The 14,266-nt window shown below is 35.1% G+C and overlaps 1 long non-coding RNA gene across 1 annotated transcript in view; it reads left to right on the forward strand.

The window, feature by feature from the left end:
- Window positions 1–14,266, forward strand: part of LOC125149440 (uncharacterized) — a 179,041-nt gene that overhangs the window by 118,863 nt on the left and 45,912 nt on the right. The window contains exons 2-3 of the long non-coding RNA XR_007145914.1: window positions 3,103–3,165; window positions 7,747–7,833. This is a non-coding gene — a long non-coding RNA (uncharacterized LOC125149440). The remainder of the gene's footprint in view (window positions 1–3,102; window positions 3,166–7,746; window positions 7,834–14,266) is intronic.

Below are 14,266 nucleotides of genomic sequence, written 5' to 3' on the forward strand. Positions count from 1 at the left end.
GTTAAATTTTTGAAGAAAGCCATCTCCTGTATCTTGTGGTATAGGGGGTTGTTTGCATGGGCTGCTCAGCAGTCATTCCATAATGTTTTGTTGGAAGAAATGACTGAATTAAATATGATGAATAGATTGAATCGTACAAGGTACAAGATAACATCATTCTAATAATTCAAATCAGTTGATGCAAGAAGGGGGCTTTCTGTTACTCTTCAAGAGAACTTTGGCCTGTGGTACCACTGGATTGTTTAAGTATCAGGAAATTATCTTGTCAGTCAGTGGAGGATCTTTGTAGGAATGAATGCAGGGAAAATCCTTGCCTGATTAGGCCATAGTTTATCTTCACATGGGATTGCCAAATACCTCATGTTCAGCTTTATGAAAGTAAATTAAAAGGATATATATATGCCTCATAAACAAATAAATTGATATCATAATAATATTTTAAAGTTTGCCAGTTTTTGAGTCTGTTGACCTTTTCATCCTTGTCTTGGCCAGAACATATTTTGATACTCATTAATTGCAAAGAGACTGATATTTTAAGATATTTAGAGGTATCAACAATTAAAAGAATCTTACAAATCTTGTAGTTCTTATTAAATGTAATATTCCCTCCCATCAGTAATGTAGATACTATCTATAATACTTGTAGCCTTCCTTATGCCTAATATGGGACCCAGAGCTGGCATTGCCTTTTGGTGGATTAAAAAGCAAATGGTAGAAAGGTTTTTTCCAAACCTCTCTGAAGAATAGTGAGATACTTTTAAAGTAAAATATTGGGGAGATTCCCCATGGCAGGATTGTGAATCAGTAAGGAAATGTATTTGTGTCTTTCATTTGCCTTATTTGGAATACAAAAAGAAAAGTTATTTCTACATATGTTTATATGAAGTGTGTCTCCAAACACCAAGCCTATACGATTCCTAAATGAAAGGTAATTCAAGTAGGTGATATGTGTATGATGCTCAATATTTCCCAAGTTAAACAGTGACTTAGATCTATGTAATCTATTAGTTTCATGTGTTCCTGTGGTAAGAAGAAAAGGCAAAGAAAATAACAAAAGGCAATAAAATTATAGGAAAGGATAAAGAGGATAAGAAAAATTATGATGATTAATGAAATTAAACATGAAATGAAAATAGTAGGGGATGTGTGATGATTAAAATAGCCAGACTTACATAAGAGCCAGACAGGTGGACACTAGGATGTAACTGTTGTGAAGGCAGAGATTATATTCCTTTAGGTTGCCATTACATCCTTGGCAATTAAACACATACTTATGAGAGGAAAGAATGATATTATAGAATAAAATCCAAATGGATTAAAAGGGAAGTAGTTAATGTAATGTCTTTATGTAAATGTATATCAACTTTTTTTTTAAGTCACCCTCCACTCCCAACCAATGAGCCTTCTTAGCATTTTTTTCTATTTGTCCCCACTCTCCATGAAATTTTAAAAGGGTCATATACTGTGACCCTTTGGAGGACCACAAACAACTGTCACAACTAAGAATTTTTTTTATCTCCCAAAGCCAATTTTTGCCCCTTAGTGGAGATTAAAATTTCATTACAATTCTATTCCATTAAAAATGCATGCTTTATGGAATTGTGTTTTATTATGAATATTGTTTAAAAGTCAGATTAGGCTTGAATCTGCTTCTTAACATGTGGGGAAGTTACTCAACCTCTCTGAATCCCAGGATAATAATATCTACTGTGGAAGTTTGTTGTCAATGTAAAAATGCCTGCCACTCTGGCATATGAACTGACATTTCATAAGTCATAGTTCTCTTACACACTGCGGTATTTTTAAGAAAGTAGTGAAAATGTTTGGCAGATATGCCAATAAGTAATGTTCTCTAAAATATGGTACTTCCTGAGAAGACCTCTAAAGCGTACATTTTAATACCCATGAGCTGAAGAGTTTGAAACAAAACCTTTGGGTTCCTGCCTTTTGCCTTTTCTCTGACCTTAATCTCAGTCTAAAGTGATGTCTGATATGGGTCCAAAGTGAAACAGCTAAAAATCCCCTTTCTTTCAATATTGAACTGAAGCCTAATATGTAAAACAGATTAGAGCTCAGTGACTGTGACTGAATCTGGTCGAAGAGTCCCACTTACCACTGCACATGGCAAAGCTAGTCCTCAAAATCCTTCTCTGGAATCCCTGGGGCTCTATGAACAAACTGGAAAATGATTATGTTGTGTGATGCTTTCTAGTCTTAAGGTTTGAACACACTGATTCATGTACAGTTTGTATGTTGGGTTGAATTTCTAGTTGCCTCCATGTTGCTGTTTTTTAACATGGTTGATATGTTTAGAAACAAATGAGAAATCAGTGTTTGGTTTACTTTGTAAACATAGAAATTAACGTGTTGGGTTTTTTTCTTTTTTTTGTCATGGATTAAATTAAAAGCTTTCTCTCTCTTTCTAATAAAACTGGGAGAATTTGATTATTTTTTCCATTCTCACATGGATAGCCGCAGAAAAAATCATATGGGGTGAAAATTGCAAGACAATGTAGGTAGAATAGATGTTGACATTGAAGTTGCTGGTGATAGGAGAGACATGTAGCATTATGATACTCTCTTACTGGTACTTATTTTGCATCTTTCACTACGTGTTTTGCGTATGTTTAGTATACATTTGTTTGTGAAACTACCGCATAGTGAATATTATCTAGGAAAGCACCTTAGCCATGATGTATGGTAGAAAACAATCTTTACAAGTGATAAGATTATGCCAAGATTATTCTTCATTAAGAATAATGTAATAAGTGAAAGGCCTCACAAATGATTTCTTTTTTTATTGTTTCAAAGTATTATTCACTCCAAGACTTCCATGGATCTTTTAGGAAACTAATTCTAATAATAGTTGAATGGGTTTTCACAGGAGTAGCGAATAGCAGTAAATTGTATATAGGCATATAATTACATTAAAGATTTATAAAACTGTTATAGAAAACAGACACTTGGCTAAATGCAGAACACTTTGAATAATTAACAGTGCATGAGTAATGGCCTCAGATATATAGACATTACAAAGGTGAAGAGAGCTTGTTGTTGAAACATTTTTATTAGTATAAACAACAGTCTTTTTCTTACCCACAGATGTGCCAAGTATAAGCATGAGCCAATGCATCACTGTCTTTCTTGAAGAAAAACTTGTTGTTGGTAAGTAACAATTTCTATCCAGTTTCCAACTTGTGAAATAAAATTTCTTGAATTCTACAAAATTTTTCCTTTTCTGCTATGTGAATCTTTTCATTTTTGTTGAGGTTTTGTAGTCTGAAAAACACAAAACATGTTTCTTTTAACATTATCAAGATGAAGAATGACTTCCATTATTCTAAAATGATGTGCTTCCTTTCACAACAACCATGATAACAAGTCATGCCACTTGACTTTTAGGGAGATGAATATTCTTCCTTTGACATCAAAGATAGAAATATAAACTGGCAAAAAAAAATCTCTACTTTCTCTTTACTCACTGTCCCTTGAATAGAAAGTGTGTGTGTGAGTGTGAGTGTGAGTGTGAGTGTGTGTGTGTGTGTGTGTGTGTGTGTGTGTGTGTTTTCAAGATGTTGCTGAGAAACTCTTTTTGCTAGTTAGGAGCTTTCTGCAAATCAAGGTGCCATTAGAAAGACAGTGCCAAAATCTAGCAATCTGACATTCAGTAGACTAACCAATAAAATAATTTGAAATTAGTATTAGTGGGGGTGCCTGAGTGGCTCAGTCGGTTAAGCTTCTGACTCTTGATTTCAGCTCAGGTCATGATCTCATGGTTTGTGAGTTTGAGCCCTGCATTGGGCTCTGTGCTGACAGCGTGAAGCTTGCTTGGGATTCTCTCTCTCCGCTCCTTCCCTGCTTGCATTCTCTCTGTCTCTCTCAAAATAAACATTAAAAAAATTTTTTTTTAATTAGCATTGACATCTTGACTCTCTTCTGTGCTATATCTTCATAAATGCTCAGCACTTTATTTTATTTTTCATGTTTATTTTTGAGAGAGAGAGAAAGAGAGAGAGAGAGAGAGAGAGAGAGAGAGAGAGAGAGAATGAGTGGGGGAGGGGCAGAGAGAGAGAAGGAGATGCAGAATCTGAAGCAGGCTCCAGGCTCTAGGCTGTCAGTGCAGAGCCTGATATGGTGCTCAAACTCACAAACCATGAGATCATGACCTGAGCCAAAGTCCAACAGTTAACCGACTGAGCCACCCAGGTGCCCCTATATTCATTTTAAATAGTAGATTTTAAATAGATATGTTAATGGTGAAAGAGAGAATCAAGATCTAGGTAACAATGATGCTATGTCTCCAAATAGGCTGACAGTAAATGGAGACAGATGTTCTTGGGGTGGAAGAGGGGGCTGCTAATTACTATTCATAAGCATTTGGTATATGATCAGTTTGTAAAATACTTTTCCAATATTGCATGTTACATTGTAAATCCAGATTCCTGAACAAGAATGGAGAATAGAGAAATGTATAGACTTTTATACGAAGAAGCTTTTCTAGGAAAATATCTCAAAATCAAGAAAAGTATTAACTTCCACATATACTTGAATGGAAGCACAAGTTCCATTTTATTTATTTTTTTAAATGTTTATGTATTTATTTTGAGAGAGACAAAGACAGAGAGAGAGAGAGAGAGAGAGAGAGAGAGAGAGAGAGAGCGAGCGCCTGTGTGGAAGGGGCAGAGAAAGGGAGAGAGAGAATCCTAAGCAGGCTCCACACTGTCAGCACAGAGCCTGACATGCGGGCTCAATCTCACAGATTATGAGATCATGACCTGATCCGAAACCAGGAGTCAGATGCTTAATTGACTAAGCCATCCAGGCACCCTACAAGTTCCATTCTAGTGGATTCTTTAGATTGATGACTTTAAGTCTGGAATGAAGATAAAAGTGAGGAAAATGATACCTATCCCTAGGTGTTCTTACTTTTGTCACATTGGTAATTTGGGATATTCAATGTAAATCCTCCAGTATTTTTTTTATTGAATTTGGGATCAGAGGGGTGGGAAGTCCAGACATTTAAGGTCACTGTAATGCAACAAAGATCTGGGAAATAGCCAGTTTCCTACATGGCACTAGGTTGCTATGGCACTAGTTTGGACACAGGCCAAGAATGGATACCTGGAGGAGACAAAAACAGCTGCTATCTGATGAGCTGGGATGGGATGACCCTGAGAGGGCAGAGGGAACAACATATGGGCACAGTGCAACATAACCCCAAACAAAGTAAAACAGGGAAATAATAGCTTCTAACAGAAAAACAAGATGTGTGCCTCTGACACAAGCCAAGTGGCTTTTGGAGACTCTGACTTCATCCAGAATAAGGAACCACATTCTTTATAAACCTCATCTTGAAAACTAGCTGTAGATAAATTAGTACATAATAAATCCAGAGCAAGGAGAAATTATGGGGTTTGGTGATGTTATCCTGTGTACCTTCTGGCAGTCTTAGAGAAGTTCATTTCTGGAGTCTTTGAGGAGATTCATATCAACTAATATAAAAAGTAAACTAGTAGCATGTTGCATTTATTGTGAACTAGTGCAGGCAGCTGATTCATGAATAAGACATCAGGCTGGGAGTCACAAACTTGGTTGTACTTCTTCCATTACCTTGCAGGTAGGCTTCGGGTGACCACGTTACCATGACCATCATCATCATTGCCCCCATGAGTTGAAAATAGGTGTGTCAGTCTCTGCTCTAACACTTGAAACATAATATCTCATTTAACTCTTGCAAGTGATTTATTTGGTAGTTACTGTTATAATCTCCATCATATAAAGGAAGAAACACACCCAGAGAGATTAAATACTTGCTCCACTTTATTTAGCCACTAAGCTGAGTAAGCATTTAATTGTGGGACTTCAAAAGCATTAATCACTGTATTATACTCTCACACTGTTGCCTTCTGTGAGTTTCAGTTTATTTTTCTCTTAAACTAGGAAACTGTGCTAGACAGTCTCTAAATAGCTCCTCTCAAATCCTAATTCTGACCCTTAAATTACCTCTGGCTCCCCCAATACTACCCCACAACAGCCCTGAGGATATCTCCAACTCTGGAGATGACCATCATCCTTCCTCCTTCCTCCGCACTCTTTTTATAGGAGATATTTTTATTTCTTTGATATTATTTTTAGTGCCCACATATGTAGGACTTGTTGTAATTCATGTGACCACCTCCCCACCTCCAAGGAGGCCAAAATGAGATTACAAGATTTAAATTGTGTTAGCTCAGATCCTGGGAGAAAGTTGGATTCCTTGGAGGTTGTTAAAGCTCATGTGCTAACCAGAGGTCCAGACCAGGAAGATGATGTCCCTGCCCTTGCCTGATTTGCAGCCGGGAGAAGGTGGAGCAGTGATTCATGATAATATTTGTAATGAAACTAATACATTGAATGAGCAAGTTATTCAGGTACAGTGAGCTGAAATCAAGGAAAGAATTTTATATTAAAGTGGTAAATGTAGAGATCAGCAAGAATATTCAGAAAAATCTAGACTAAGGAATTGGTTTTATAGTTTTACCTGCTTAGAGTAGCTGCCTTCACAGCACAAATGTCTTGAATATTACTTTGACCCAATGTCATTTTTGCTGTGTAGACTTGACATGGGGAGTCTGGACAGTGTCATTTGTGTAGCTAATATGTGGTTATGCTATGAAACGATGGCTTGGGAAATCTCTTAAATTCAACTGTCCTTAAAACATATGGTACTATGTAATTTCATGATATTAGATATTGAAAAATACAGATGTGATAGTCTGTAAAATTTGCCTGGGAATAATGAACACAAATAATTATAAAATAAGGTTTCTTAGTTATTGGATTAGACTCCAAATTGAAGATTGATTTCACCACTGACTTATAATGGTCTTTACTAATCAGATAAGATCGCTGAGAAGTGGGATCAGATACTCCAGTTTAAAATCTACAGTGCTATCTGATAGAAAGTTCTGTGATCATGTACACTTTCTATATCCTGGCCACATGTGGCTATTGAGCACTTGATTTGTGGTTAGTGTGATTAGAACTGAATTTGAAATTTAATTTTAATTACTTTAAATTTAAATAGCCACATTTAAATAACCTACTGGTAATTGTATTATACAGCACAGAATTAGAAGCTCATCCTAGATCAATTTCTGAATTATACTTTGGCTTCAAGTTGAGACAATTCATTATTTTATTATAGATATTACCCCATGGATAATATGAACAACAATCCTTAAAACAAATGAAAAGGGAGCATAAAACCTTTATGTGTCCAAGACTTACTTGCCTCATGCCAAAATAGTGAGTCTATTTGTTTACCTTCACGGTGGTCTTGGAAAGTCCATCTGTTCTCTGGAAAAAGCGTGTGGTTAAAAGACTTGGCTAACAAAACATTTCATACTTCAACTGCTTGTGTTATGTCAAACTCAGAACTTTTTTTGGAAAATTATAATTTATTTCAAGAGAGAAGTATAGTAGTATTCTTGAAAATATTAGATATTTAGAAAAATAACTCAGGCACTGTGGCTTCTGTGGCTAAGTTCTCAACTACTAGCCTATAGTACTTTTCATTTCATTGTGGCTGACTACTATTCTCTTTCACCCTCTTTCCTTCAAGCTCCTCCATCCTTGAGTTCTTCAAGTAGAGAATGAAGGCAATATGGCTAAATATTCTCATTCTTGCACTGACGATTCATTTACCATGTAGGTGACCTTGAATATGCATATTTCTACCTTTTTTATTTTTTATTTTTTATATAGGACAATTAGAATGTACTTGGAGGTATTCTTGTTGCCAAGATGCCAGAGAGGATATACTTGGGACTGCTCTGTCTAGAGTGCTGCAAGGTAAGGATATCACTATGTCTCCTTGAGGTGAATTAACCTGAACTGCTATCAAAGAGGTAGGTACATAAACTGTAGGAACCACCAGTGTCATGACTCAGCTGAGATGGTCTTGACTGTGTTTAGTGTCTAGGTTCCATAGGCCAGAAAAAGCACATAACTATGGTTCTGCATAATGCCAACCTGCCCACAATGTCAGGGAAGCTTCTGGAAAATTTCAGAGTTCATGATCACCAGCATCTCGAGATTGAAGGTTTACTCAGTGAACCATTTTATATGCCTTGTTCATAGTAGTCTGAGCTCACAAGCAGGAGTAGTTGAATGATAAGTCAGAAGAAAAATGCTCCCTCTGTTATTTCTTAAAAATAATTGGACTTAAAAATATCATATTAAAGTGATTCTAGTACCAAATGTTAATTACACATTTAATTAGAATGCACAATTAGAATAAGGTAAGTTAGGCAACATATTCATGAATGGTTTAGAGTTATTGAATGCCTGGGATTCTGGAGGCATTGGGAATTTGCTGCTGTATGGATGTGTACATGACATTTGTGATATGTCTCTCCTTGTTTCTCATCATTAATGCATCTAGAACAACAACCATGGGGTATTTAGTAACATCTTTATCACTTTATTGCTCTATTTATGTTACTGACTATCCCACTAGAATGTGAAACTTATCTTATTCATGATGCTTTCCTAGGCCCAGGTGTGTTGTATGTCACAAAGGTTTGAATGAATGACCGAAAGGGTAGTAGGAGGATTAGGCAGAATATTACCAATATTTCTGATATTAATAGGGATTTTCAGTGGAGATAACTGGGGACTATAATAACAAAGGTGAAATTCCATAAAAATAATTTTTGGAGCATTTATACTCCAATTTTTTATACTATTTAAAGAGGTGAACCTAATGCCCCCCAATACCTCCTCTGCTTTCATTGTTTTGACTAAAGGATGAGGGGTTTTTTTGACAACTTATAACACTCTTTATAATGACAAATATGTCATAAAAATAAAAATGTGTGCATAATCATTGTGATGATAATCTATAGATTCTACTGGATGGTCTGTTGGAGAATAGACATCTTATTTTGTGCTAAAGTCCCAGCCTGGTTTCTTCCTTTCCAAACCTTATTCCTTTCCTTGTTCTACTACACGGTGCAGAATCTCCAGTTCACTACTGAAAATAAATGCTGATGGTGTGCATCCTAAGCTGGTTAAAAATTGTAAAGGAAATTTGTTCAATGTCATATGTTTAAGATGCACCATATGTTTAAGGGGCACCTGAGTGGCTTAATTGATTAAGTATTCTACTCTTAATTTCAGCCCAGGTCATAATCTTATGGTGTGTGAGTTCGAGCCACGCATTGGGCTCTGTGCTGACAGTGGGGCTCTGTGCTGCTTGGGGGTGTCTCTCTCTCTCTCTCTCTCTCTCTCTCTCTCTCTCCTCTCCCTCTCCCTCTCCCTCTCCCTCTCCCTCTCTCTGCTCTTCCCCAGCTTGAGCTCTGTCTGCCTGTCTGTCTCTCTCTCTCTCTCTGTCTCTCAAGTAAATAAACTTAAAAAAAGTTTAGGAAAAAAGATAATGTTTGCTGAAGTTTGCTATGCAAATTTCCTCCTATTCTTAATTTTTTTTTAATATTGTGAACTGATATTGAATTTTATAGGATGCATTTCTTGCATCTGTTGAGATTGTAATTGACTTTTTAATCTGTAATTGCTTATTTGTTGATTTTCTTATGCTAAACCAGCTTTGCATTTCTAGATGACCTTAAGTTACTTGTGCTCTATTTGATATTTTTTTATATGGTGCTGCAGTCAATTTCCTGGTAGTTATACTGATATGTTTTTGGCCCAATAAAAGTATGTTTTGAAAATTAACATGTAAGAAAAATCCCTAGTTTTTTAATAATTTTTTTTTATTGATTTCCAACTTAATTGCTTTGTAATGGTATCTATTGTTAATGTGTTGACAATTGGTTTCTGGCCTGGCATTTACTACATTTTAATAAATATATGATGTATGCTTAGAAAAAATTGTAATCTCAAACTGTGGGATGTAATGTTCTTTTTGCTTTTTAGAATAAACCTGTTTATTGAGGGTACAAATGTTACAGATTTTACCGATTATTTTTTTCACCTTAATCTATTAAATTCCAAGATATATCTAACCATTTTTCATTGTGATGTTGAAACTCATCTCTCCTTCTAGAGCTATCAATTTTGGATGATGTATTTTGAGAGTTTGTTATTAAATGCATAATGATTTAGAATTGTTTTATCTTTCTAATGAATTGAAACTTAAGCAGTTATTTTCCTTAGTTATAGTAATATTTTGTCTGAAAATCTATTTTTTAACAATATTTATAATACAATACCAGTTTTCTTTTATTTTGAATACAAATCTAGCATATATATTTTCCATCCTCATATATATAAACTTTCTGTGTCCATGTATCTAATAGGTCTTTTGTAAATGACTTATAGCTAGATTTTTTAAAAACTTGGTGACATCTTCATTTTTTAACAGAAAAGTTTCTCTTTTGCAATTACTGATATACTTGGACTCATTTCTGCATCTTAATTTTCACTTTGTATTTTTTGACCTTTTTAGTTTCATGTTTTACTTCCTTTCTTCATTTGAATTGTTTTATTTGGTTTGGGTTTGTTTCAATTTCTAGGTTTCCTTTTCTTATTGGTTCTCCATTATTAAACTTCACTATTTGGAAATTATACTCCATATAGCTATTTTTTAATGATTATCCTAGATAGTTTCACATGCATATTTAACTAAACAATGTCTGAAGTTATCAGTATCTTTATATATTTTGAAATATATTGGTATCAAAAGTGCTTTAACTCTCATAATAATTCCCCAGATAAATTATAACCTATTTGTGTCTAGTGGTTTTTCTTAATCTGTATTTCAATGCCATACACTTGTACTAGACATTATTATTTTTTAAAACAATGTTTTATAGATTTACTAAAATCATTACCAGTCATTCCCTATTTCTTTTTGAGTAGGAAAACTTTTAGACTTTTATTCAGTGAGAATTTTTGGTAAACTTTCAGTTTTCATTTAGACAGAAAAAACCCAAAATTTCATCATTATACTTGAAAGATAGTTTTGCTGGTATAGAGTTCTAGGTTGACATTTGTTTTCTTCTAGGTACATTAGAGAATTTTCCACTGCTTCTGTTTTCCAGCTATCAGGTTAAAACCATCCCTTTGGCTCAGGCTTCTATAGGTATCACACTCCATTTAGTCCTCTACAGTTTCATTTAAAATGTTAGATGACTGTGGCACTTGGGTGGCTCAGTTGGTTAAGCATGTGACTTCGCTTCAGGTCATGATCTCATGGTTCATGAGTTTGAGTTCCTCTTTGGGTGAGGACGAGCCCTGCTTCAGGTGAGCCTCGCTTCTGTCTCTCCCATGAGGGATTCTCTCTCTCCCAATCTCTCTGCCCCTTACTCACTTGCGCCCTCTCTCTCTCTCAAAAAAAAGTCAGATGACTAATTATATAAATATAGTCATATATGTATTTGTTATTTAAGGCAATCAGTGGGTTTCTGGAATCAGAAATCAGTGTCTTTCAATAATTTAGAAACATATATTTTCCATATTTTTGCATCTTTGGACTACTTTCAAGTAACTTCTCTGTATCTAGCTTTTAATTCAATAATTTGTTCTTCAGCTGTATCTAACGTTTACTTCAATCTGTCAACTGAGTTTTACATTTTATTTTTCATTAAAAAAATTGTACTTAACTTATTTCAAACCTTGTATTCTCTGTCCCTTGCTTATAATTTTAATAAATACTTTACTGAAACATGAAAAGTACTCATTTTACATACTCTTTCTGATAAATTCCAATAGTTGAAGTATTTGCTAGTACCTTGTTTTTGCTGGCTGTCATTAGCATCACCTTATTTCATAAGGTGATGTCATTAACATCACTTTATTTCATATATTTCATAATATGTTCACATATTTCATAATTGTCTTTGTGAGCTCATATTCCTTAGAACTTCAGCTGTGATAAATCTTTGATGTCTGGGTATGCTTGCATTCCTCTGGAGAGTATTTCCATTGGATTCTGCTACTTACCTGATATCATTGCCAATTTGGGACCGCTTGAAAATCTTCAAATATAGTATGACCCTAGGCTGGAAAACCTCAGATTTTGAGAGCAAAACTGTGCTTACAAATTATCAGGGAGCCTTGGAGAAGCATGCTTTAGTCTGTTAGATCTCATTCACCCTCCCAAATCTCAATTTTATGCAGAGATCTTCTATTAGACCCTTCACTTTGGATAGTCCTTGATTTTATTACTTATTTCCCATGGTCTGCACTGCTGTCAAAACAGAAGCTGAAATTATCATGGTTAAGCAGATGCTTCCTGGGGAAAAGCTGGCTTTAGGTCTTATTTATTTTCCAGCTGTCTTCCTTTTCTTCATTTTCAGCTTCTGAACATTCTTTACTTTCTCACTCTCAGGAAATCACTGAAAAAAGATGTTTTCAATACATTATTGAGTATTTTAAGTTATTTTTATTTTTCAGGATACATGGAGTGGTTATCACTGGAACTGAAATTCCTTTTCTGAAGTCTCTGGGAGAGAGGCATTCTCTCTCTGTGGCATTCTGTGACCAAATGCCTTAAGAACCACTCTGATGTACCATGAAAGGGTGAAGACAAAATACTAATGGGTTGACTGATAATCTTGAAAATCAATTCAGTAATCTTAAAGGTTTTTATTTAATTGGAGCAAAAATACCCTCAAGGAGGACACTATAAGACTACAACAGCGAGATGCAAGCATTAAATACAAGATCATAGCCTCAGCCTAAGTTGCTCAATCGTGTTTGTGGAACTGCACCCTTGACTGCATTTAGTTATTCTTTTTCTGAATCAGAAATTATTTCAGTATTCTTTGAATACACTTAAATGTGTCTCATCAAAAACAGGTTTAACATGTAGTTTTTAGCCATGAAATTATATATTAACCAAACAAAATTATTGACCAAATAATATTATATCAACTCAAATAATAGTGACCACACAAAGTCCCTGGACAGTAATTTCACATGACATTATGGCCCAAGAAAACCTGAGATTTCACCTGGCAAGTTCCCAAACTCAAAATTATAATGTCGTTTTGATATTGTGGTGGTTGCTGTGGAAATTTGTTTTGTTTTGTTTTGTTTTTAACACTGAAAAGTGAATTTTCAATGGGACAGGGAAATAAGTGGCAGGTGCTTACGAGCTGCAAATATAAAAGGTATTCTTTCAATAGAGTTAGACTGTCACTACTACCTCGTTATTATGAGTCAAACGGGAATGTTTGTTTCCATCAAGGGAAATCTGTCTTTGTTTATCCTCCCTACGTTAATTATTTTCATACAGAGAATCTATAATAGGTCTTCTCAGGCAGCTCCAGGGGCCAGACTCAGATGTGGAGAGAACATTCCCAGAGACCTTGTAGGCACTTTGGGAGGTATGCTAGCTCTTTCATAATAGCAGAGTACTAGTTAGGGCATTTTCTACATTGAAGACCTTGTTTTTCCATTGTGATAGTAACAGAAATATTCATTAACCTTCGTAGTTGCATAGGGCTTTAAAATTATATAGTCACCATTGTTATTGTATTATTATTAATGCATAGTTCTCAAATCTGTTTTGAAGCTGGTAGGATATAATTGTAAGTAAATATGAATGATTTCTATGGAAATAGAACTTCTATTTCATGGTAATATTAAATAACGAAATCCTTTCTCTAACTGGAAATATTAACTCCATTGATTCCATGACACAATTCTAGGAACACCATCTTCTTTGGATGAATGGGAAGTCCACAGCATGAGAAAATGGATAAGCAGTGTGAAAATATGACTATAATAGAGAAAACTTGGCTTGCACTCCTGGATCTGCAGTATGTTAATGGTGTGATTTTGCATAAATCAGTTAATCTGTCTAAATTTAGGTTTCTCACCTATAAAAAGTATTTGGGGAAGTTAGACATAGATTTGAGTTCTGAATCTGCCAGCAATGAACTGTGTAAATATGAACAAGTTGCTATCCTCCTCAGGAGTCAATGTTCTTACTTATGAAATGGAAATAGTGCAGTGTCTGGATCATTTGAAATAATAAGAGATTTGTTCCTTTTTTCCCGGGAAAATGCAAGTCCATCTTTTTGTTGTGGTTGTTGTTGTTTTACCCCCAAATTTTTCCTCCTACATCGTAGGCTAGTCACCAGTTTGGGTGAAGCTAGAGAGAATGAGAGAATTGAAGATAATTTTACTGATCTAAGATCAGACAGGAGTCTTGTATCACATTCTGAGTAACATGGAAAAACAAGCCCCTTCACGCATTAAAAGCTCAGTTAGTGGCAACTTTTATCAGGCCATAAATTTGTTGAAGTCAGAGACTCGG

Source organism: Prionailurus viverrinus, chromosome D3, assembly GCF_022837055.1.
Source record: "Prionailurus viverrinus isolate Anna chromosome D3, UM_Priviv_1.0, whole genome shotgun sequence".
NCBI classification, from domain to species: domain Eukaryota; kingdom Metazoa; phylum Chordata; class Mammalia; order Carnivora; family Felidae; genus Prionailurus; species Prionailurus viverrinus.